The 27683-nt window shown below is 35.0% G+C and overlaps 1 long non-coding RNA gene across 1 annotated transcript in view; it reads right to left on the bottom strand.

Moving 5' to 3' along the window:
* LOC121065914 overlaps positions 1–25949 on the bottom strand; it is a 28653-nt gene extending 2704 nt beyond the window's left edge. The window contains exons 1-2 of the long non-coding RNA XR_005817388.1: positions 25868–25949; positions 1500–1646 (exon numbers count right to left, since the gene is read on the bottom strand). This is a non-coding gene — a long non-coding RNA (uncharacterized LOC121065914). The remainder of the gene's footprint in view (positions 1–1499; positions 1647–25867) is intronic.
* Between the last annotated feature and the right edge of the window lie 1734 nt (positions 25950–27683).

Here is a 27683-nt window from a genome sequence, read left to right as displayed (position 1 = left end):
TTATTCCTCAAAAGTAAAAGTCCTGGTTTGGTCCAAGCCTCTTATTCCTTTAAATATATACCAAAATCTGTTAAAATAAAATACATTATTAATCATATTAATGTTACTGAAAAAGTGTATTGGTTAAGTTGTATTTGTTTATGAAACATTTCAGAAATATTTTCTGAGTCTCCAGTGCGTTTCCATCTGCTTCCGGTTCCAGAAGGTCTTTTCAAAGATGATTTAATCAAAAAGTTTTCCAATTAAAACAATAATAATAAAAAACATATAAATTTTCATGGAAAGTTATAAGGATAACATTAATAATAATAATAATAATAATAATAATAATAATAATAATAATAATTATTATTATTATTATTATTATTATTATTATAGTACTAGTAGTATTAGTAGTAACAGTAATAGTGATAGTGATAGTGATAATAAGGTTGTATTTAAATAAATAGTACTAAAATTTATTAATAATTCAGAATATTAAAACATTACTATAGCTTTCAATATCCCTAGGTAAAATTTATATTAAAAAGTTGGACTAGATGATCTTAGAGGTCTTTTTCAACTTGAATGATTCTACAATCCTATGTTTATTGTAGTATTTTATCAACAAGTTACAAAGTGCACTGAAGTGCCTATAATACTTATCAGCTAACAAGATTTTCAGAAGATACAAACCTTGTTTAGTTTTTGCCAAAAGTTTATTGTAACTCAAACTATGGACTTTAAACTAAATTAATATATTTCTTTCACTATCTTCAGATAATTTAAAAATTTATTACAAGTGTAGTCTATTTTAAATACATGTTCTCTCTTTAAAATTTACGTTGATAAAATATTGTAACAATTAGTTTCTCAGGCAAAATCAAGATATGGAAAAATTTTTTGAGATTTTCCGTCTGATCAGGACATCAGAAACAGTGTTTTCTGAGTAATCACAAGTAGCCTATATTCCAAATACTGAGTAAAACATTTTCAATAAAGAGTCTTTGGGAAGCTGCATATAGTAAAATATCTTGGGAAATGCATCTATGTTCTAATATATCATGTGCAGAAATAAATAAAAATGTTAATTTATTTGTTGAAATCAGCACTCAATCTCACTTCAGTATCCAAAGTCTAACACTGAAGGAAATATATACTCAAACCATACGGTGTTTTTTTTGTTGATTTTTTACTGTTTAATACTCTTTCATTTTTACTGTTTAATACTCTTTCATTTTTACATTCTTTGTGTTTGTTTTTTTTTTTTGTCTATATTTGTGTATGTCAACAAACCACTGTCTATACATACTAAGTAGTGCCACAGAAAACCTCTTAAGTGTTAGAAAAATAGAAATTCAAAAACTATGGGACAATTATCAACATTTCTGAATCCTCTAATTTTGTTATAAGCTCCTCTTGTAATGGCCGCTTTTATTTATTTTTTTCCTTGGTTCTTCATGATAGTGCTCAGATGGCAACTGAATTGAATTTGCAACAGAAGGGAAAGAAAATGATACCTTCAGCATGGCAAGATGTCTTTTCTTTACTTTCTTTAGGATGCTCTCTTTATACATAACTGTTCATCATTGTTCCTGCTGAAGTGCTAAAGGAGTTGAGTCCTCTTGCTCAAGTCCCTAACAGTGAAGTAACTGTACTAGAAGGACCTGAGCAAGAAAACCGGAAAAACAAACAAACAAACCCACAAGCCTTAGACTAATTTTTGATTAAAAATAAGAAAGAAAACAAAACAAAATCCAAAATACACAAACCAAAAACTTCAACATGCGCATGGGTCTCCTACTAGAAAAAAAAAAAAAATATATATATATATATATATATATAAGCACGTGCCAGCTGGGTGAAAAGCTATACATCCACTTTGAAAAAGGCAGGTCATATGGGCTGTGTTTATTAAATAGATTTTTTTTTTCTATAAATGTTGTTTCAGACCCTCCAAGCAGTTCTAAGATTTATCAATATAACAGAAGGATGGTGAAAGTGCAAGAAATAATTAGGTCACACTATCTAAATTCTTTGGTATGTATATGAAAATTAAAGAACTACATGCCCACATACATGAAATGGAGATTGTTTTCAGCAGCAAATTTATGAGATGTCTGAAGTTATTAGTGAGTTCTAAGGAACAGCCGTAGGCACTGATTATGTGCTATTCATTTCACTGGTAAGCACTGCCTGAAAATGGCCATCATCACCAAGATCAAAAGTCTACCTTGAGAAGTATCCTTACTTTGATGGTAGATAGCAGTAAATCCTTATGTAGAGTAAAAAGGGAGGGAGGAATAGAGGAATACAAAGTAATATTTCTCCCCAAACTATCTTCCAGCTACTGCAATGTGAATTTTGGCAATAGAGGTTTAGGTTTAGAGGTTTAGAGGTATTGATGAATTACTCTCCTGTTACTTTGGTAGTCAATTTGAATCCTCTCATTCTGTTGATCTCCACAGTGCATAGCAAGGAATTAATGCTACAGTTATGCACATAGCACACATACACTCCAAACATGGCCAAACATTTATTTTCTTCATACAGTAATTCCTCTTATGAAAAGACATATCTCTTATGAAAAGACTACAGTAGTACAGTAGAAGCACACACTATCAGCATTTTAAACATTTGTAATATGTTTACCCTGGAAAATGTCTTCCTAGAACTTGGAGACAATCTTCCCCACCCCAACTAAATGTGAGAGAAACATGAGAGGTACTTTTGTATGCTTAAGGCTTTGCTTTTTGCTTGTTTTTAATCAGTTTGGTTAAAATAAACTAGAGGTACAAACATCTTTTTCCTCATGATCACATTTAATACTTGGAAATACTGAGTTGGAAAATACAGGCCAGACACTTGTACAATAAGACATGATTTATTGTAACACAGAGAAAATTCTGTCTCTGATAAATGTTAACACTGTAAACAATTTTTATATTAGTGTTTACAGATTTCAGTCTTTTCAATCCCTATAGATATCTATCTTCTTTATCCCAACAATTGTAACTGCAATAGCTATTTCATTTTCCAAAATTGCAAAAATATTGCTTTAATAGTAGCTATTGATATGGATATATCTGTAGCCAATATTAATGTGATTTTCTAAGATAAAAATCATTTGTTTTAATTTTCTATGAGTCATATAAAGGTTGGAGGGCACTACTCATGACAGCAAACATAGAACATGTACAAGATTATACTTTTTTTAATTCCAAACCTTTCTTACATAGTAATCACTTTTTGGCATCTCATAATTTAAAATTCTCACAAAGGAACAATAACAAACACTATAAATAAAGTTTCCAAACAGCCAATTCAAATCAGCAGGCAACATCAGTTGCTAGGAATTATGCTGCTCTCGTTATCTTAGAAGTGAAAACAGTAACATGAAATGAATGCAACATTAAGTGACGGACTGATGGGAGATGTGGTGGTCGAGAGCTGTCTTGGGCAGAGTGACCACAAAATGATTCAGTTCTCTATTCTTGGCGAAGTCAGGAAGGGGACCAGTAAAACCGCTGTCTTGGACTTCCGGAGGGCTGACTTTGAGCTCTTCAGGACACCGGTTGGCAGAGTCCCTTGGGAGGAGGTTCTGAAGGGCAGAGGAGTCCAGGAAGGCTGGGAACTCTTCAAGAAGGAAATCTTAATGGCTCAGGAGCGGTCTGTCCCCACGTGCCCAAAGACGAGCCGGCGCGGAAGAAGACCGGCCTGGCTGAACAGAGAGTTGTGGCTCGAGCTTAGGAGAAAAACGAGGGTTTATAATCTTTGGAAAAGAGGGCGGGCTACTCAAGAGGACTATAAGGATGTTGTGAGGCTGTGCAGGGACAAAATTAGAAAGGCCAAAGCTCATCTGGAGCTCAATCTGGCTACTGCCATTAAAGATAACAAAAAACGTTTTTACAAATACATCAACACAAAAAGGAGGACTAAGGAGAATCTCCATCCTTTACTGGATGCGGGGGGAAACTTAGTTACAAAAGATGAGGAAAAGGCTGAGGTACTCAATGCCTTCTTTGCCTCAGTCTTTAGCAGCAAGACCAGTTGTTCTCTGGACACCTGGTACCCTGAGCTGGTGGAAGGGGATGGGGAACAGGATGTGGCCCTCACTATCCACGAGGAAATGGTTGGCGACCTGCTACAGCACTTGGATGTACACAAGTTGATGGGGCCGGATGGGATCCACCCAAGGGTACTGAGAGAACTGGCGGAGGAGCTGGCCAAGCCGCTTTCCATCATTTATTGGCAGTCCTGGCTATCAGAAGAGGTCCCAGTCAACTGGCGGCTAGCAAATGTGACGCCCATCTACAAGAAGGGCCAGAGGGTAGACCCGGGGAACTATAGGCCTGTTAGTTTGACATCAGTGCCAGGGAAGCTCATGGAGCAGATTATCTTGAATGTCATCACGCGGCACTTGAAGGGCAACCAGGCGATCAGGCCCAATCAGCATGGGTTTATGAAAGGTAGGTCCTGCTTGACGAACCTGATCTCCTTCTATGACCAAGTGACGCACTTGGTGGATGAGGGGAAGGCTGTGGATGTGATCTGCCTTGACTTCAGTAAGGCTTTTGACACTGTTTCCCACAACATTCTCCTCAAGAAACTGGCTGCTCGTGGCTTGGACTGGCGTACACTTTGTTGGGTTAAAAACTGGCTGGATGGCCGGGCCCAAATAGTTGTGGTGAATGGAGTCAAATCCAGTTGGAGGCCGGTCACTAGTGGAGTCCCCCAGGGCCCAGTGCTGGGGCCAGTCCTCTTTAATATCTTTATCGATGACCTGGATGAGGGGATCGAGTGCACCCTCAGTAAGTTTGCAGATGCCACCAAGTTAGGTGCGTGTGTCGATCTGCTCGAGGGCAGGAAGGCTCTGCAGGAGGATCTGGATAGGCTGGACTGATGGGCTGAGGTCAACTGTATGAAGTTCAACAAGGCCAAGTGCCGGGTCCTGCATCTGGGGCGCAACAACCCCAAGCAGCGCTACAGGCTGGGAGATGAGTGGTTGGAAAGCTGCCTGGCCGAAAAGGACCTGGGAATACTGGTTGATAGGCGGCTGAATATGAGCCAGCAGTGTGCTCAGGTGGCCAAGAAGGCCAACAGCATCCTGGCCTGTATAAGAAGCAGTGTGGCCAGCAGGTCTAGGGAGGTGATTGTCCCTCTGTACTCAGCTCTGGTGAGGCCGCACCTCGAGTACTGTGTTCAGTTTTGGGCCCCTTGCTACAAGAAGGACATGGAAGTGCTCGAGAGAGTCCAGAGAAGGGCAACGAAGCTGGTGTTGGGTCAGGAGGACAAGTCTTATGAGGAGCGGCTGAGGGAGCTGGGGTTGTTTAGCCTGGAAAAGAGGAGGCTCAGGGGAGACCTCATCGCTCTCTATAGGTACCTTAAAGGAGGCTGTAGCAAGGTGGGGGTTGGTCTATTCTCCCACGTGCCTGGTGACGGGACGAGGGGGAATGGGCTAAAGTTGCACCGGGGAGGTTTAGGTTGGATATTAGGAAGAACTCTTTACTGAAAGGGTTGTTAGGCATTGGAATGGACTGCCCAGGGAAGTGGTTGAGTCGCCATCCCTGGAGGTCTTTAAAAGGTGTTTAGATGTAGCCCTTAGTGATATGGTTTAGTGGAGGTCTTGTTAGTGTTAGGACAGAGGTTGGACTAGATGATCTTGGAGGTCTCTTCCAACCTAGACGATTCTGTGATTCTGTGATTCTGTTAAACAATGTAATATGTCCATTTTGATCTTCAAAAAACTGAAATATTGATTACAAGTAATTTCTGGTTGCTTGTTTTTAAGGTTATGATTGCGCTATGCCAGGATTTCATCCTGTTGCACAGACATTTTAAAGCCCTCACTAAATAAGACTTTTTTTTTTTTTTTCCCTTGAGAAATAGTGTTTATTATTAATACAGTTCCTATATGCAACATTGAGGTAAATAAAAACATACATGATTTTTAATTTTAACAAGTTGCCACTGCAACTGTAGTTAGATATAAAATGAAAAAATAAGAATAAAAAAGCAGACTACATAGATTCTTTACATTTCTGAAAGAAGCAAATAGTTGAATAAAATAGTTTGTAGAAGAGATAACGTAAGGAAATATGTACCTGAAATAAGCAAAGTTCATGAAAACAGTTAAGTAAACTAATATCACGGTAGAGACTGAATTAAATTTTTAAATGCACACAACAGAATACCTGTATAACACAAGTGATTTCCTTCTTACAGTCATAAATTCAACGTACAGAAACAATGCATTGCAGAATGATGCACTTTATAGGATTTTTTTCTTCCCCTCTTAAAATATAGAACTATTATGATTCTCTTGTGTGGATGATAAATCCAGCTCAAAAATCTACCCAGTGTGAGTTCTACCAAAACACGGTACTGAGAATGAGCTCTGAGAGAATGAGTTATGATATACCAGTGGTTTGTGCGGTGTGTGTATTGAAGACAGCAAGGAGTGGAAGGGAAGGAAGGGCACACAAAAGGGAGAAAAAACAAGTAGTATTTTAACAGTAATTAAGATGGTAACCAACAAAATTAAAAGTAAAAATAATTAATTTAAAATAAATTAAATCTAATCCAAAAAGAACATTTTATAGAATTTTAAATTAAATAAGTTACCATTGGAAAGTAGTCTATAAATAATGTCAAATGCATGATTTCAGAAGTCAGCTTTCAATACCAATATTATTAAAATATATACCTTGAACAGCTTTATTCCTAAGAAATAGAACAATTGAGTTCAGAAAAGCTGCTATGTGTCTCTAACTAAAGGATTTCAAGAGTATTCAATTTTACTCTGAAATAAAAAAAAAAAAAAAAAAAAAAAAAAAGAAAAAGAAAAATAAAACTACAACTCAAAATAAAGAGAAGCAGGATAACAGGTGGATACTCAACATTTGAAAATATTGGAGATGTTCAAAATTTTAAAGAGTATTTTAGCAGGAAAGACTAAAACTCTTCTAAAAACATGAACCACTTGAAGCACTCCAGTAATTTTCAATTGCTTTGCAATGTGCAAGCAAGGAACCTTGATCACTTTCACACTGAAGCACTTAAGCTCTCTGATAATTTTACATCCTTATATGCCACATATTTCTAGAACCCCATCGTTTCCTAGCTGAAGTGGTTTTAAAAATATGTGAAGTGCTCCAATAATTTTAAATTATTCTGTGCAATGCAAGCTCAGAACCCTGATCACCGACAAATTTAAGAGCTTATAAAAATTTGAAGTAGCCCAATATTTCTGAATGACTGGGCATTGTGATTTCATATGTTTTATAAAATGCTGCCATTTGGAAGGAAGTCTGGTGACAAACTGAAATATAGCCATTGGCTAGCAAATCTAGTCATGTAAAAATATATTTAAAATAATAATAATAATAAATCAGGGAACATGCTTATGCCCCCCACAAAAATCAACTCAGGCAATACAACAAAAAGTAAATGGTATCCTGAACCCCAGTAGAAAACAAAGGATAAAAGATCTGTCCCAAAAATTCAGTAACAAACTGTATAAATTGTACATACAGAAACAGCTGACAATATGCAGAAGATACAATAAATCAAATGCTGCATTCCTTTCAGGAGAGTTATAATTATTCATATGTCTAATAGCCTTTAAAGACATATTTTATGGATATTTGTAATTAATATTTCTATTTTGTCAATATGTAAGGAGCTGACAGACATTTCACTTTAATCTGTGGGTTTTTTTTTTGTTGTTGTTGTTTGTTTGTTTCAGGGTTATTGTTTTATATAATACAATTGGACAGGAATATTTTCACTTCTACAGTAGAAAATAATGAAAAATATGCTTTATTTACACCAGCAACACTAATTTTCTGAAAAATATGTATCCTTATCTCTTGAAGGTTTGTAGATGGTTTACTATTCTGAAAGAGCTTGCATTTTAACTAACTATGCATGCAACTTTTGGGGCAAAGATGATAGCTAGCAGGTCTATCCACCTGTATAAGGGAGAGTGAGGCTTCTGTATAGGTCATCTCATTTATGTTCATAACCTACACACAAAAAATGACCCCCTCACCCCACTACAGCTGAAAAAAATATTCAGTGGTCTGCCAGCTTGCATTTCAATGATTCTCACATACACTCAGAAAAACACATTGCAAAAAATAATCTTATATTCATAATTTTTTGTCCTTCTCTATATTTCCCTTTACCTTCCCCCTTCTTGCACACATACAGTAGTATTTAAATTAGAGAGTTCACAGTGCCAGTGCTTTATTTTTTCATTAAGTTTCCAATTAATACTTAGTTGAGGTTTGCCAGTGGAAAGGAGATTGCTCTCACTCCAAAGCAGAGTCTTGGGAAAAGATAGACCATCTGAAGAAGATAACAGAAAGAAAGTAACAGAAGTTGCTAGAGTTTCTTCTTTTTCCACACTGTGCCAGGACCTACTATAATCTTCTGCAGTTATTTTGGTTAATGCTATGGTTTTGCTGTTCTCACTTTCTGAGAAGCCTGAAATCCACTCAGCAGAGTGAACCACTTGTCTGCTATGCTGCATGCATAACTTCTATTAGGATGAAGAGTAGGGACGGATAAGCAACTAATAAGGTATGCAACCCTTAAAAGACCTTCTTTTTTTTTTTTCCTTTTTTTTTTTTTTTTTTTCTAAACAGAGCGTTTCCAAAACTAGGTCACAAATTACTTATCAAAGAAACAAGGAAAGGAAAATCAAAGGAAAACACTGGCATCACACAAAGGCCTTCCTAAGCTACTTCAGCAAAAAGACTAATTATCAAACTGAATGAACTATCAAGACTCAACAGAACTATAGAAGCTGATGAAATGTCATCTCCCACAAATAGAATGTCTCCTGTTTTTTTTTTTTTTTTTTTTTTTGTTTTTTTTTTGTAGCAGTGGCATGTGAAGGAGAAATGCAACAGTTCACACATACAGAAATATAAACAAGTAAAAAACAGTGGCAAGTAATCATTTTTCTAAATCGATATCTAAATATTCTGGACTGGCAAAGAATCTTTATAAAATGTTCAGGATTTCTTTCTGCAGTTAACAAAACTGAAACAAGAACACATCTTTTTCTTAAAACAACATTCAGTTATTTATTGTTCTTTCTTATTATTATGCAGCAGAAATCTTTGTTTTGTCTTTAGCTCAGGCTTCTTGGAGTAGTAAAAAATTAAACTTTATTTCAGGAATTCTTGACGTAACTTTTCATCCCCAAAAAAGTCTATCCCATCAGCAGTAGTTTGCAATTTATTCTAGAAGATTCACTCATGAAATATTTCCAATGTCCTTTTCCTGGCCCCAGCTTTTAAGGGTAAAACATCATGATTACTAAGAGATGTATAGGAACATAATTACTACTGGAATAAAGTATACATTAACCTAGATGTGTATTTTCAAAACTGAGGGAAGGTACAAAAAAAGAAAGGATGTTATGTTCTTCGTTTTACCCATGAGGTTTTACACATTTCTCTTTTCTCTTGCACTGACTTGAAGTGAAAGTTAACTGACTCAAGAGAAGCAGGTTGCAAAACACCCAGTTTAACTTAACAGAAGGAACAGTGATAGCAAATACAAATAATGTATATAAATAATGTATATAAAGAGCAGGGGCAGCTCTTTTAAATAGAGATTTAACAAACGTGTTTTAAAGAACTTTGAGTTGGAACATATTAGGTTTGACATGCCACCAGGAAGACTCATTCTGCTCAAATATGTCATGTTTCATTATTATTGCGTAATGTAATATATTGATATAATCAGATGAATTTTGAAAACAAGATGTCAAATATGTGAAATTCAAATGAAGCAAAGCTTGAAAAAAAGTCCTCAAAAGTGGCTATGTGATAATACTTTAATTACATATTTTTATCTATTTTAAAAAGTTTGTATTTCTATATTATACTTATTTAGAAAGACATATTTAGAAAGACTTTGCTTAATTTAGCCTCATTTTGAATTGCAGTTGATATATGCATGCACATTTGACCAGAGAGAACTCTCACAAAGTAAATATATTTTCCACGACAGAAAGATATAGGCAAGGAAAGACCTTTTCTTTCTACAATTCCTACAGTTTCCTACAATTCCTATATTCCTTTTGTTGGGTCTGGGCAGATTATAAATATTTTAGTCTTTTTTTTTTTCTTTTTTCTGTTTCTGTTTTTCCAATTTTTAAAATGTACTAGGAACTAACACTTTCTAGAGTTGTGGTCTAGGTGACCCTGCTTGAACAAGGGGTTAGAAGAGCCTGTCCATTCTCAACCATTCTGTGATTTAGTGAAAATGTATGGTTTTAGTACTGAGTCTCCAGACCTTTGAATGAGTTGAGTCTAATTTGAACCACACTGCAAACAGGTATTGCTGATATGTCACTTCCATTCTCACAGTAGCCTTTACAATCTTTATTATTCATAAAAATAGTCAGATTGATATAGAATAGATCACTATTCAGATCTGAATATCTGCAGCCTTTCATTTTGACTAGAAGTTATACTGGTTTGAGCCTGCAGTACACCTTGCAAAACTTTCTAAATTTATAAGAGGATCCAGCTTTCACAGGTAATTAATATTTCTTTTGGGATAGAAAGTATAAAGAAGTCTATACTTTTCTCAAATTCTGTCACTTCTGCAAGAAAAGACTCTCTCTTGAGGGAACCACAGACAGGTAAAATGTACAAAACATCCAATTTCTTGGAGTTGTAGAGGTTTTGAACATACTTAAGCATTCTTCTATTGTCCATGCTGAGACTGGTTTCATGCTAGAGCAGTTCCCATGACTCACTAGTACAGGTGATGTTCCTGTAATTGTCCTAACTGCTGCTTTTACTCTATAGAAAATACAGTTTGAAAGACAAGATGGTCAACAACCATCTAAATTCAGCCCTGATGTTAAAAATATTAGCTAATATTATATTAGTGTTATATTCCCAAAAGAATAAAGTAGATTTTAAGAAATAATAATAATAATAATAATAATAATAATAATAATAATCCCAGTATATAAATAAGCTAAAACATTTGGAAGCATTTTAGTCTGAATAATTTGAATACAAAAATATTTTTAAAAAACACAAAACAAGAACACCAACAAAACATTTTCGTTCACTTTTGAACTATGGCAATAATTTCTATGCCAAAAGATAAAAAGACTCTATACTAAAATTCTACTGGTTAATTCAAATTCTGCCTGAAGCACAGCACACAGTAATAATGATGACAACACCTAGTCCAATAATACAAAATCAATATAATGCATTGAACTGCTATCCAAAGCAAATCTAGAATGTCATTTTGTTGATTGTTAATTAAATTGACACCTGTCAAATCAAATCCAAACCAACTAATACCAAACAAACTTTATTTTATGTGGAAAATTAAAGCTATTAAATAAGTATTATATGTACATATATATAAAAGAAGAAGAGGAGTAGTTTTGATGGTGTTAACATAGAATCCCAACAATTTTTACACACTAGGCTTTGACATATTTAAAGAAAAGAAAAATCAGACTATAAATTACATAAATATAGCTTTTGCAAATGGTCTTTTAATTATTATTGATCAAAACCTTGGCATTTAAAGTCTAATTAAACTAAAACTCTGCTATATCTCCAGTGTACTGAGAAATCATTGCCTGAAATTAATTAGTACTCCAATCACACCATTCTTAATTATGACCTGATCTTTGTAGTGCTTGATACACTATTTTATTGAGGCTTTTAAGAACAATTTGACAAACCTCAAACAAAATCTTAATTTCAAGGAGATATTTCTGTTTTATCATATATTTTACATAATGAAAATGAAAGTGTTCCATGAAGCATTAAGGCAAATAATAAAACAAACAAACAAAAAAAACCTCCACTTTTGATGTTTCTTAAAAAATAATAATAATAATAATAATAAAATAGAAGAGTAAGAAAATAATCCAGAAATATTCCCTCTGAGCCTCAGTATATAACTACATCATGTAGACTCTTCAAGTTTTTTGTTTGTTTGTTTTGTTTTGTTTTGTTTTGAAACTCCTTTTGCAAGTCAAGGCTTTGATGTCTATTTCACTGACTGACTAATAATATTAGAGAATGCAGTTTCTTAAAATACTTGTTTTATAAGCACAGTGGTCTGTGCTTGTTAAGAAAATACCAACTGTAAAAGTTAAGAGCTTTTTATACCGTGAATCAGCAAATTTCCTTTGGGGTGAGAGACTTAAATCTTGCTTAATTTACTGAAATTTCTGATTATCTCAGTGATAATGAACTGAAAGGACAGGTAGAGCTGAAAAGTTGTTTTCTTCATCACTCTAATGTGCTATATTTAGTGATATAAATGAATAGGCTGGTACTGAATATTTTGGGTTTTCAGGGTACAGCTAAATTCACAGGATGCTGTTCAAATAGAGCAATGAGTTCCATATGACTTATGTAAAATAACTGAGTTAGATCAGGCTAATGATCCTGTATAGTACGTTTACTCACATGCAGCACCATTTGTTTTGTTGTTTATTTTACTTCACATAGCAAAAGTTTAAGTTCAATCACAATATGAAAGAAACAAAGAAAGAAAGAAAGAAAGAAAGAAAGAAAGAAAGAAAGAAAGAAAGAAAGAAAGAAAGAAAGAAAGTGGGCATAGCAATCTAATAAGAAGAAAGAGAAATCATAAAACACCATATGGGAAAAAATATTTTCAAGCCTACATTATGAGAGATCTGAAGATTTCTTCCAGTCTTAATTCAAATTATTTTCCCATGGTTTTGACAGGTTTTCTGGAAAAAGAAAGTCCACTAAAACACCCTTTGTAAAGGCCAAGGACCAGAGGAAAAGCAACAAACTGGTGGAAACAAACTGATGCAAAATTTTTGGAACTTTACTTGGCAGAACCCAAATCATAGTCTATGAAAGCAATTTATTCTTAAGGCTACAGTTAATAGGGCTTGACAGAGTCAGTTAATCTGTTGGTCCAACTACATATTTGCCCTTAGATACTACTTAAAACATAGATAAAATATATGTGGTACTGAAGTACATTGAAGCAGTCTCTGCTCACACTCCGGACCCCCCTGTCCAGTCCACAGATGTTGCTGTAACAACATAAACTTGAACAATTCTATAGCAGACTTTAAGGACTGGAGTCATTCAAGCTCTATGACATTCAATTTAATCTTCTGTACAGGTGTTTCATATTTCTTATACATCCATTTTAAATGCTCAGTGAAGTAAGCAATGTTTCCCTCGATAGAGAGTTATTTAGAAAAACAGCACATTGTAAATTCTCTTTCTAGTAGTCCAAGAAATAGTTGATGCAGTAAACTTCCAGTTCTAAACTATAAATAACTTGTGGCAGATGTGCCTTTAATTGCTGAATACAGAAACTAGATCACTTTAATTGAAAACAATTGAGCCCCATATTTACAAATATAATATCTACCTAAAATTCTTGCCTATTCAAAGTACTGTTGCTGAGTCTTTGAATGATTTTTGGCACTTGTCATAGAAAAGGCAAGTGCAAATTTAGTCTTCTTTTCAGATTTGGCAAAAAGATTGCCATCAGTCTGGTCAGAGACTGCCAAGATCCTTCAGCCTTCCTTTGCTTATATTGCTTGTCCAAGAAAGCTAGGGAAAGGCATTACATAATCTATTGCACACTTCAGAAAAGACACACTTTTTATCTCACTATTGATCTAAAAAGTGATCATGAAATCCTTTTGCCTTCACAGACAAGGATTACTCACAGTCCTTAAACAATAAGTTGAACATATGTAGCATCTTCTCTGGAAGCCTATTTCTAACAAGTATGGACCATTTTAATTTAAATCTAATGGAAATGAAAGGAAAAAAACAATACAGAGCTTTTATGATGCCTTTCCTAGGGTACTGTGAGGTTGCATTCCTGTCTATGTATAACACCAAGCTGTCCTAAGTGGTTTATAAATACGTGCTGAGCTCTCGACCACAGAATAGTTAAAAATACTTGCATATAGTTCTGATATGCAAATATGCATATATATACACATACATATACTTCTGATATTCTTGTATTGCCACATGTATTTTGTTTATCTATTTCTTTTTAATTCAAAGAGGAATAATGCCTCTGAGGTGTATTTGGAAAACAGATTTCATATTTTTTAAAGTGGTGATAACATACAGAATTCATTCTGACATCATTTTTAGAGTTTTTAACTCCTCAGAAGAGATGGCAGTGGCCTTTCTACCACATATATAGAGACTGTGAGAGCTAATGAAAGCCAAATAGCATTATTCAAAAACAAACGGAAGAAAAAAAAAGAGAGAGAGAGAGAGAGAAAGAGAAGAAATGACTACTATTTAGAAAAACTGTTGGACCTTTGAAGCTTAAATCCATTTGCATTTGATCATAAATATGACTTTCTGTGGAGGAGGGAGGTGGAGAATGAGATATGACCAAAATTTCTGTTATCTGAAGTCACTTGGCTGTCTAGAGTTGCTTGATCATTCTGACGTGCTTAATTCTAGTGTGCTTCAACTTTCTTATTTAAATATCTCTTCCCATCAATCATTAGGGCTTTCCTTCCTGGGTCATTGAGAGCATAATACTTCATTGTGTCAGCTGAAGGTGTGCTGACCTACTTTTCCTGGTTAATTTCAAGGGTAGGATCAGATGTTCCATTGCTTTTAGTAATTGATCTAACGATAGATCTTTACTAGAGCACCCATGACATGGTCTGAGGGGCATTCCAAGCATCACTGACTTCAAGGTCATAATTGAAATGAAAAATTCTCCAATGAATTAGGTAACTTGACTGCTTAGTCTGCTCTTAAAAATGATTCTTTCAAAAACATATTGCTTTTGTTTGATAAAAATTGGGTTTTACTGCAGAAGATCACGTAAAAATGGCTGCTACCTTTTGGTGTGTAATATTATATTTGATGTTAGGGGTGTTTTAGCCATCTTAAATTTATACTAATTACCTAAATAATTAGTGATAAGTGACAACTCAAAACAGATTGCAAGATACAAAACCAGAAGAATCGTTGATGACAGAAAAGAAAAAAAAAACAAAATGCTGTCGAAGGTGAAAAGAAATAGTTCCAGAAAATAATCTCTCAGGAACAGACTGCTAAGCTGCTAAGGAGAAGAAACACTACTCAGTTTGTTCATGCTTTCTTCCTCTGGCACACCACAAAATTTGATTTTTCAGGTCTCATTCTGCATTGCGTTTTCACTAAATGTTACGTCAATGCAGATACTTCCACAAGTGGAGGATATACACACCTGCCAGGAGAGCCAAGATTTTTATTTTTACTTTTATTTTTTGGCAATGGTCTCATAATTACCAAAATAAAAAGGGGAAGTATCTGCGCAAAAGACAATATGCACAGGACTTTCATAAATATATAAATAATGTATATATAAAATGCAAAGTGAAATGTAGCTTGATAGCTTCTGAAAAATATTACTCCTGAGCCATTCATTTTCACCAATTTTCTGTTATTCCAGATATTGAACATTATATGCCCATAGAAAACAAAGAATTCAGTGTCTTTATAAAGAATAAATAATATCATTCACATAGATAAGTACATTTAGATGTTCTTTTTCTTTATTAGTTTACCTGCTTTAGTAAAATTGATTGTATTTTGACTAAACTAAAATTTGTTTTTGTAATTAATGTCTGCATAAACTTATGTAATATCTCAGCCATGCAAACACTGCCAAGTTATACACTAGCAGTAATAATAACACATTTATTCTTAAAATCATTGTATAGAATACAAATGAAATGACGTGTATCTTAAGAAAATCAAAATATATGTTTATCAATACTATTATAGTTTATTTAATGAATGACTTCTATTAAAGCCCATATTTGAGATTTTTTTTCCAGAAGTCTACAGTAAAGTTCAAAATAAAAGTGAATGTTTTCACAAATGTATTCATCATGTTTCTCTTTGAATACAATTAAATTGATTGTGAGGAGTATTGGAATCCTAAAGAAGTGTTAAGTTTCTATAAGTTTTGTTTATATAGTCTGTTAACAGAAACAAGGCTTAAGGCATATGTATCCAATCAAAACAGCTCAAGTTTCCTATAGTCAATATGATAATCCCCATAATCAGTTCAAAAACAATCCCGTGGCTGAAATATAGTCACATAAAATTTGGTTGAATAACTGTAAAACAAACATCACATACATGTCACTAACAAAAGAAAGCTAAATTTAGCACAGTGTTATTTCATCTAGGCCTTTTGAAATGTATTATATTTAAACATAACATTAAGGAATACAAAATTTATTTCTTTTACATACATTCATGCTTTGTGATATTATTAAAGGTTACTCCCCAAAAGAAATTAAGAAACAACTAAAATGAGAGTTATCTTTCACATTATTTAGGAATTGGCAAAACAATAAAAAACACCACCCAGGAGACAGACACACATTAGTAGTCTTAGACCATTTGTAAAGATTTTCTGGGGACTGGCAAAGAGAAGGTAAAATCTGCTACATTATACTGTTATACTATGTGTAACTGTGTGAGAGAAACAGAGAAAACAACAGAGGGATTGACAAGGACAGGAAAAACCCTGGAAATTATAGCCCTGAGAAGGAATAGTGAAAGAATGGTGGAGACTGATCTACAGAAGAAAAAATAAAATAAAATAAAATAAAATAAAATAAAATAAAATAAAATAAAATAAAATAAAATAAAAATATAATATAATATAATAATAATAAAATAATGTGATTCCTACTGTATATAAAGAACCATTTTGGGTATCTGATGAACTGGGTCTTTAAAGAGTAAACATGAAAGATCTTTCTCCAAAGAAAGATCTGCCTCCACTGCATTATATCATTACTGGAACAACCCTTTTCAGATTTAAGTATGCTGACCACCACAACCAGAGACATAACGTAATTTTACCTCACTACTGGATTCCTAAGTTTCACTAGATGTTAGCAAGGAGACCCTACTATTGCTAAAACATTTATATTCAATTAATTTTTTTAAAATACTCTCAGATCTTTCCAAGAACATAGGATACCTTCAGATATGATTCATTGACAGTACTGTTAATACTGCTAAAACCAATTTAGAAGATGTGGAAAAAAAAAAGCTTCAGTTCTTGAAGGTGAACTGTAGTTTCTTTACATTACCAATATGACCTAATGAAGCAGACAGAAGGTGGAGATCTGTGACGAGTGATGATAGAATTCAGATTCTTGGCCTGTCTGAAACTGTACTGCTAGACAGACAAAGGTTCCATCTGCTTTACTATTGAAAAGGCATGACAAATTTACAGTTATTTTAACATAGTCACCACATCTCATGTCAGCAAATCACAGCAGCACATCTCTCTTATCATTCATGGGTACCACTAGACTCAGTACCTATTACCACCTATTTGCCAATGAGGACAGTTTTGAAGCCTGTATTATTCATAACTACCCATTAGAAGTGTAACAAATTTTTGCCTCAGTTCATGCAGAGGAGAATGCAAAAGGCAATTTTCCACTAAATACTTATCGTGGGATACGTTAAGTGTGTATAAAGACAATGAAAGGAAAGGAAAGCTTCCTTTTCAGCTGAATGCTTTGGTGCCTTCAGCTGACAAGGAGGTTGGCCTTCCAGAAATTTTCTTGAATCTCTGCCTAGAAGCATCACTTTCATCTTATGTTCATCACAAAGTAATGACTTTTTCTCAAACAGCGTATATCTTCCAGGCACTTGCACCATATAGTTATGGAACTGACATAAATCAGACTTTTAGAATGAAGAGTAGATTAATACATACTCTTAAATATTTAAGGAATGCTTCAAACCAGAAAAAAAAAAAAAAAAAAAAAAAAAAAAAAAAAAAAGGAAAGAGTACATTCTAGTAAAATAGGCAGGATATAACTTAACCATGATTATTTTTATTAAAGTATCTACCGATGGTTTATCAGTGGGTATATATTTTTAAACTTAGGCAGCGCCAAAGGCACTATCTTTACATTCTTTGTAGTTGATACAACCAGATATAGCAGACATCATGTTAAAAATAAAATATTTTTGCAGGAGAAACTGCTGCTAGCCAGATTTCAGTCTTCACATCCTCATTCAAGCTTTCTAGTCCAGCCATCGACTTGTATGATTCTCACTGTTTATTTCAGTGTGTATCTTCTGAGTTTTCTTTAAAAATATATGAAGACATTACTGAGGACCTGATTCAATAAAAAGTATGTCCAGACCTCCATGCCCTGGAAGCTCAAACAATGTTGCAAAAGCTGCAGAAATGGGACATATTTTCTATTGAATTGGGTACTGAAAATGCTCATAAGATTTTTGTATTGATTTTTGTAACATCCAGCAGTGAAAGACACAGACAATATTAGCTTCATCCACTACAGGCCTGTGGATTTCATACAACAGGGCATGGAATGGAAACAGAGCAACCAACTTAGAAACAGGGTGCAGGGTTAATTGTAATTCATCATAAAAGCAAATTTGCACCTTATTACAACATGACCATTTACTTGACAGATAACTTTAGGTATCAATTATTACACAAGAGTAAGTGTGGTTATAACTGCACTTTGCAATTTTTATATGCTTTCACTTAATGCTAGCATTATATTTTGATGTATGAAGCTTAATGAGACAATATAGCCTTGAATTAAAAAAAATAAAAAATAAAAAAATAAAAAACAAATAAATAAGGTATCTCAAGAAATTAAAACAATAACTTAAAAACAACAACAAAAACTTGTTTACACAAAAATAAATCACTCAAAAGCCAAAAGCTCAAATTTCTCAGCTCCTAAAGAAGAATCATTCTACCTAAACAGGTGTTTTTTTTTTTGTTTGTTTGTTTTTTTTGTGCAAGATGGCCAAGAAAGACTACAATAGTCATTCCTTTCCCTCCGTAAATGTAGTGGTTCTCTAACAGCAATTCCAATTAGCTCCATCCTTATTTTCAGTTTTCCAGGGGACTCAAAGGGCATAATGCCTAGCAGACTGTCACAGCTGATTCTCATGTAATACTTGAGCTCAGTGGTTGCATTATATTGCAACTATCACTGTCCCAAATAAACTATTGCAAAGCTACATTGAGCTCAGTGACCTTCCAAGTCAACCAGCAAGCTGTAAGTTCCCAGCCTATTCCACCTCTCTTTCCAGTTACAAAACTACAGCTATACCTAAAAACTGACCTCAAACACAAACCCATTTAAACTTTTCAGATTTTTGTCACGCAGCTTCAATGATATGAAGCCTGGCTGCTGCCATAATAATTTGGATCAGTAAAATGGCTGAGGTACTCTGTTCCCTCCTAAAAGGCTTTATACAACGTAAAGGAGTTGGCAAGGCATTGTAACAAATGAACAAGGTTCTGGAAACTTTGAGAACTTTATCTGGGGTGAAAAGTTGTGATTTTCTGTATATGCTGCTAAAAGGCACTGATCAAACACTGGAAGTGTATAACAGGTATATAACTTCCCATTAATTAAAAAAGCTGGTCTAAAATTCATGTTCTGGAATTTTAGACAATAGTAAAGCTTAAAATAAATAAATAAATAAATAAATAATTCCTTGGGCAGAATGAAATCCTACTTGCTTTTTCTAAAATAGATCCCAGAAGGCTAAACATGCATTTCAGCACTCATTCAACACAAGGAATTTCTACTTTACACTTTTATCTTTTATCTTCTCTTATACGGCATGAAATCCTTGCCATATAAGAGGAAATCCTTGCTGTATAAGAGGAAAACAAGAAAAGGCCTCAAATTTCAAGATTTTTGTAAGGGTGTGGTGGTTGAACACTAGCAGGTTTAAGTTACACAACGTCCACGCTGCTCTCTCATTCACCCTCCTCAACAGAACAGAGGGAGAAAATATGATGAAAAAAACCCTCATGGGTTCGATAGAGCCAGAGAGATCACTCACCAAAAACTATCAAGGGCAAAACAGACTCAGAATGAGGCAGAGTAATGTAAGTTATTGCCTACGGATAACATACTAGAATGGTGAGGACTAAAAGCAAACTAAAAACACCTTCCTCCCATATACCCTCTTCTAAATCTTCCCCCTGAACAGCGCAGGGGAACAGGATGGAGGCTGTGGTCAGTGCCTAAAGCTTCAGCTCTGCCTGTCTTTCATCTTCACTCTCTTCCCCTGCTCCAACTTGGAGTCCCTCCCATGGGATGCTGTCCTTGCAGAATCGATCCTATGTGGGCTTCCCACAGGAAGCAGCTCTTCAACAACTGCTCCAAGATGGGTCCGTACCATGGGGTCCTTCTGTCAGGAGCAAACTGCTCCAATATGGGTCCCCCACGGGCAGCAGCTCCCCCCCAGATCCCCTACTCCTGCTTGGAGAGCTCCTCCACAGGCTGCAGCTCTGGCCTGGGGCCTGCTCCTGCGGGGGCTCTCCATGGGCTGCAGCCTCCTCCAGGCCACATCCACCTGCTCCACCAGGGGCTCCTCCACGGGCTGCAGCATGGAAATCTGCTCCATGTGGGACCCATGGGCTGCAGGGGGACAGCCTGCTCCACCAGTGGCCTCTCCACAGGCCACAAGGGAACTTCTGCTCCAGCACCTGGACCTTAGTGTCTGCAGGACGGTTTCTCTCAGATTTTCTCACTCCTCTCTCCCAGCTGCTGTTGCACAGCGCTTTGCTGTTGTTGTTACTGTTTTTTCCCTTGCTTAAATCTGCTCTCCCAGAGGACCAACCAGCGTCGCTCACTGGCTCAGCTTTGGCCAGTGATGGGTCCCTTTTGGGGCTGGCTGGAGCTGGCTCTGATCTGACATGGAGCAGCTTCTGGACTCTGCTCACAGAGGCCACCCTTGTATCCCCCCTGCTACAAAGCCCTTGTGATGTAAACCCAGTACAAAGAGGAACATCAAATGGAGTATAAATAACCTTCATTTTCATAGTTTTCATTTTCTCTTTGCACAATGAAGATATCAATAAGACTCTAAATCTGAAATCCCAGAATCTCTTTATGACTTCACAGCAGTTTTACAGCAGCAGCCTTAAAATTGTTGGTATAAATGTTTGTCTCCCCAAAATATATACATATATATCCACAGAAATTAAGATGTAAAGAAATCCTCCCTTGGTATTGTCGTGTAGTTTACAAATGAGCACTATGTCAGAAAAAAAAAAAAAAAAAAAAAAAAAAAAAAAAAAAAAAGATCATGTTTGGCAGTTGCATTTTTTTTTAATTGTTATCTTGTATTAATAGGGACCAGTTGCATTTTCTAAAATCCTTAGGACTTAAACATGTTTTTACTTAGAGAATACCTTGATTGCAGCAGAATTAGAAGCAAGTATAACATTACATACCTCTCTACATGTTGGAAGAGCTCTGGATTTTTTTTTTATTATTATTATTATTATTTTTAACAGATACAAAAGATTTTTTAAAATCTTTCTCCTAATTGGGATTGTTTCTGCTTAATGTAAAGTTCAATGTCCCAGACACTTCCCCTAGCTCCAAGAAAAACAAACACAACAAAACAAAACAAAAAAGTCCTTTGTTCTGTAGAGAGAATATTTATAGAGAAGTACTAACGTAAACAGCTAGTATTTACTTATTTATTTATTTTAAGATGATTGATATTTGTTAAATATTTGTTTTACCTCAGCCATACTTGTAGTTTTTTTTGCTTTTGGAAATATAAATCTATAATCTATTGAAACAACTCAAATATGAAAAAGTATTTTCATTTTTAAAATTAATGTTTTGACCATAAGGGTATCTTGATATCAAATACAATAATATAAAGCCACTTTTTCAATTTTAATTGAATACTTGCTTGTTTAAAACTTAGTTTATGTGTTAACATCATTTTTTTCTGCCGATTTGCTTGAAAACAGAGAACAAATTCATTCACAAAATATTTTATAAATTACATAACATTTATAAAATGGTAATCCAAGAACTGCAAAGAAATTGATTACATGAAGGTTTTATATTACTAAATAAACAGAAATCCCACCATAGTATGGGACAGTTTAAGTCCAAATTAGACTTTAAGTCCTTTGATTAACATTTTATATGTCATCTAATTATTACTTAAATACAGATTTTCTCATTGATGTTCGTGTGGATTGAGTATTTATGGTCACTGCTTTTTACTGTTCTAACATCAACAATGTCCAGGCTTGTTACCCTTTATTACATACAGTCAGCTGACGTACTATATAGCCAGTGGCCCATGACAAAAATGGACTGTACAGAACAGTAAGAAAATCAAGTTGATACAACTAACAATTTCTGACATCTGATTTTGATGGAAATGGAACTATACATTTAAATCGACTGTATTCAAATGCCTAAAGAGGAAAATGTATTCACTTTTTTTTTTTTTTTTTAATTTTAAATATTGAGTTCTAAAAGTTAGATCAAGATTCAGAATACTGTGAATAAATTTTCAATTTACAAAATACAGCAATCTGCTGCTTTGTCCTTTTGGCCTTCATATTTTGGTTTTGACTGATGTAGACATGAACACTGTCCTTCAAGGAGGATTGATGGTTGTGGGGAAAGGAGAGGTATCCATCCTCAGCCAGAACAGGTCCCAGGAGGCAACTGCTACAACTTCTAACACTTTATTATTGGTTAATTTGGGGGCTTCTTTCACTCAGATGACATAGCTACAAGGATGTCACTGCACAAATCAATACCTACTGCCTTGCCATTGATGTGCCTGCTACCTTAAACAACAACAGCTGTGTCTACGATCATCTCTGAGCTGTTCAGGATACTAATTATTGTAAGCACACTACTTCTGATAACAAACTGTCCAGGAAAATGCTCTCCTCTTAATGCATACTTGAGGAGCTTACTGCACACTCTCTAGTAGCCTTTGCCATTCCATTTTCTTTCTGTAGTGTTTCCAGAATGGTTTCACTACTTTTCAAGTTAAAATTCATGTGTACAACTGGCTTTAATGTTAAAAAAAAAGAAAAAAGAAAAAAAAAGTTTTGAATTTATTGAAAGAGGAAACTGCCTATAGTAGTTCTTAGACCAAATGTGGGATTAAGAATCAATATTTTAAGAAGGCATCATATATCTCACATACATTTAAATTTCCTTTTCCTTTTTATGTTTTTTGTTGTTGTTGTTGTTGTTGTTATTGTTGTTTTTTAATCCTAATGTGACGAGCCGGCATTTTTTAAAACAGCATAAGTTGAACATGAGTTGAACATGAACATGAGCATGAGTTAAACGTACATTTTAATTCTCTTAAGTGTGTTGTTGGAGAAGCCAAAGGGTAGACCTGAAAGAATGTGAGGTTCTTTGCAAAAAATTCGCATTTATTGTGAAATAAGTGGTGCATAAACAATAAAGTGCATTTAAGTCTCACAAGATACAGAAAATTGCTCAACTTTGCCTGAAAGGACATCACATTTCTGAACCATGCTCCAGCACAACTTAAAAGCGTCGTCTGCATACAGTATCACAGATGTGCTGCTCTGCTATTATTTCTTAGGGGAAATCATAACATTTTCTGCCAGAGGTAAGTCTGCCTTAAAACATGCTCATAGTTTGGAATTTAGGCAAAGACATCTATGAATTAGAGGGAACATTAATGTTTTATTGAAGGTTTTGAGAAAGTATAGCATTAGTATTAGTTTCTACAGGGTATTTACCTGTTTGCTTATTATTATTATCATCATCATCATCATCATCATCATCATCATCATCATTATCATTATTATATTTATTTATTTTTCATGAAGATTCACTAGAAAAGTTTAGTTAAGTCAACAAGACAAAACATTTTAGTTTTCAGCATGCCTCTCGGGACAGCTTTGTTACCCTTGTCCATTCCCTCTGCTCTGTTCTTGGTCTCCACAAATCCCACTTCCCTCCACGCTCTCCCAGCAGCAATCACTTTCACAATTATCCCATGTCCTTCAGAGAAATGCAAGTACAGTCAAAAATGCTGCTGCCACTGACTTTAAAATGATAACATACTTTACTTCAGTTTTGTATCCTGATGACTGCACATAGCACAGTTAGTAAATATTTCAATAAACTCTGCAAGTGAATAACTAAGGGCATATTCACAGAGCAGAGAGCATGAACTCATTCTGTAGGAACAAGCCCTCTATACAAATAAACCATATTAAAAACTTACATGCCTACTGAGATGTCTCAAATTTTTTAAATGAATCTTTCAAAAGGGTTAAACAGGCTGTGGACAATGCAGATTCTCTTAAAAAAAAAATCTTATTTAAAAAATAAATAAACTAGAATGAACCTCCCCAACTCACCAAAAGGTCTAAATGAACCATGGCTGCTACAGGTTAAAAAAAAAAAAAAAAAAAAAAAAAAAAAAAAAAAAAAAAAAAAAGTCCTCATATGAATAAATAATATAAATAATATAAATAAATAAATAAACAAGGTCACTTTCATGGTGAATGGATGTCAAAAGTTTCCCACAGGTTTCTGAGCAGGGGAGTAGGTAGTCTGATATATTCATAATCCATGAAGAAATGCAGAATCCTTTCTATACCAAATGATCAAATAATAGGAGGTGAAATGCAGTGCAGGTAAATAGGTGAAGCATTTGTAAAAGAAAAAAAAAAAAAAAAAAAAAAAAAAAACACAAAAAAAAACACAACAACCTAACTTTCCATATAATGAGGATGTCTGATCTTATTATTGCTACTCAGGAATAAAATCTGAAGCCTTTTAACCAGTTATTTATATAAAATGACTAAACAAATAAACAACAAAAAAGCAAACAAAAACACAATTTCAAATCTCAGTAGCATTATTAAATAAAATAAAAACACTAACAATGTTAAAAAATATTTTGAAAGGAAGAAATTTTAAACAAAAAGCATAATTACTGCATTTCACGGAATGGTGTGCATATACACATTTTCAGAGTACGCTAACTTTTGGGCCCCTTGCTACAGGAAGGACATTGAGGTGCTCAAGCGAGTCCAGAGAAGGGCAACAAAGCTGGCGAGGGGTCTGGAGAACAAGTCTTATGAGGAGCGGCTGAGGGAGCTGGGATTGTTCAGCCTGGAAAAGAGAAGGCACAGGGGCGACCTTACTGCACTCTACAGGTACCTTAAAGGAGGCTGTAGAGAGGTGTGGGTTGGTCTATTCTCCCACATGCTTGGTGACAGGATGAGGGGAATGGGCTAAAGTTATGCCGGGAGAGGTTTAGGTTGGATATTAGGAAGAACTTCTTTACTGAAAGGGTTGTTAGGCATTGGAATAGGCTGCCCAGGGAATTGGTTGAGTTACCATCCCTGGATGTCTTTAAAAGACGTTTATATGTAGAGCTTGGTGATATGGTTTAGTGGATGACTTGCTAGTGTTAGGTCACAGGTTGGACTAGGTGATCTTGGAGGTCTCTTCCTACCTGGATGATTCTGTGGTTCTGTAACTCCACAGAAGCACTTGCTCAAAGTACATAAAAACAAGACTCATAGCCCAGAACAGAGAATGCAAACTGAAGCTGATAGTCATTTTTCTCCAGACTGAGATACATGGGTGATTGAAACCAAGTGTTACATCGGAGAAGCCCTTGTTTTTCAAAGTAATTTAGCATAACTAGAAAATGCATTAATGTAGATCTGCTTCTAACGTTCATTAGGCCTTTGGCTACCCCACAAAGAAACTTCCCTTTATTTCATAGGCCTAATATACTCTAAAACACACAAAATTGGAGATTCTTGGGAATTCCAGCTCAGACTGAATCAAAGCCTATCTATATTATAGTGATGCATGGATGAATAAGCATATCAATAAATAAATGTTTTTACACATTCAGTGAAAATAACGAAAAGGAGAGGCGAGGGGAGGGGAGGGGAGGCAAGGGGAAAGGGAAGGGGAAAAAAAAAAAAAAAAAGGATCAGGCATCTACATACCACAGCAGCTTTAACGAAGTATCTGTACCTGAATTGGTTGAGAGAAAATGAACTGGAGGATGCAGTCCTGACCCCAGCAAAGTTAAAATTTTGCCACCGGCTCCACTGCAACTAAATTTATCCAGAGCAAAGGAAAGAGAGAAATCAGGAAAAGATATCTGTAATATCAATTACAGCCAAACATGAACTACAGGCTTTTCAGGAAAGGTTGAAGAAGCCTTTCTAAAAAAAAAAAAAAAAAAAAAAAAAAAAAAAAAAAAAAAAAAAAAAAACTCTGGAGTAAAAGAAAATTGTAGCAGTAAGTCCTTGCTTCCTCCCTGCCCCATTTAGCAGCTAAATAAAGGCAGTCTTTCAGGGCTTGACTTGCAGAGTGCCTCAGCATTCCTCTGACCCTGCTTCCCTTGGAAATAATCCATTGTTTTCCCAAGCAAAAAGCTTCTTGAAAAGTTTCAAAATAAGTACTGCATCTTTTAAACACGTGTTTTGCTTAAATCAGAAAATAAGTAGGAGGTGTGTTAACTAAATGAAATGTATAAGAAAACTAAGAGAAGTGAGCTAAATCTGAAGTCAGTAATGGCATTATCTAACAGCCTTTAAAAGAAATAAGTCATTCAGCAGAATTCTTGAATGGGAACTTTTAAGAATTCCTCCACTTCAGAATTGAAGCAGTGATTCTCAGCAATCTTCAGGTTGGCAAAGTTTTAAGTGAGAAAAAGGGAAAAGTGTGGTTTATACAAGCAAAATACATACTGTTAGTTTCATATTAGTAATGGAGCACTGATACAGGGAAAAATGAGTGTTCAGAAATTAGGGTTCCCTTTTTAATGTCCCTTTACAGCTAAACATCCTAATCCAGTCATTCACATTCACAAATTTTTATAGTTGTAGGGGACCCAGACACGTTTAGCAGCTCTTGCGTGGCTGCAATATTCAGAGGGTGGAGAGTGCTCTTGCCTGGTAGGTAGCTCACTTTTATTTTCATTTCCTGTTCAGGAGTGAGATTACTGTTTGGGGAGAGTTAAATCTATTTCAGGCATAAGAATCATTTATCCCTGGAGGTGCTGAGCTTCGATTAATAGCTCTTGGATTCTTCTTATTCATCTTAACTCCAATTTGTGCTGCTTGGCACTAAGGGTCCAGTTTGTTCCTTTCTTCATTTTCAATTCTCCCTTCCCCCACCCAGTGCAGTGTATCAGGGAGAGCTTTCACTCTGCTAGCTTAGTTTAAGTATATATTTTCATGTAAAGTTAATGTTTTACACTTGATTGCTCAGTATTTCTCTCAGGTGGAGTATCCTACTGATACTACATAACTTGTATGCCTTTTTGATGTTAATAAAAGTCTGAAACAATGTTAAATCAGAAATAGATCCACTCAACACGTTATTTTCTAAAGCTAGCTATAAATTAGATATGACATCCGTCTCAGTATTTAATGTCTCTCAATTTTAATTCTTGTGCAATAAAATCTTGGCCCATGTTACAGATTAGCCACCTGTAAAATTATAGCTTTGTATACTGAATCCATTTGCAGCTGTAATACAACTACAAGTTTAATCCAGCACTCTTAAGCTTAATTTATTCTGTACAGTTCAAAAGCACTCAAATCAATTTGCTGAAAATCTGATAAATAGTTAGGGCTAAAATCTACTCTGAGTGTGCATTTCACTTGAGGGAGATTCTGGATCATCGTTCTGTTGACTGAAGCCTAAACAAGAAGTCCTTAACATAACTATTCCATTGTCTGCTGTTTCGGTAGGTTCAGATACTCACTGACAAATCACACTTCTGTTTTTCCATAACCAGCAGAAAACAAAGTAGTCAATCCCAGGAATTGTGGAGTGG

Source organism: Cygnus olor, chromosome 2, assembly GCF_009769625.2.
Source record: "Cygnus olor isolate bCygOlo1 chromosome 2, bCygOlo1.pri.v2, whole genome shotgun sequence".
Classification (NCBI taxonomy): domain Eukaryota; kingdom Metazoa; phylum Chordata; class Aves; order Anseriformes; family Anatidae; genus Cygnus; species Cygnus olor.
This window is presented reverse-complemented; position numbering and strand designations above follow the sequence as displayed.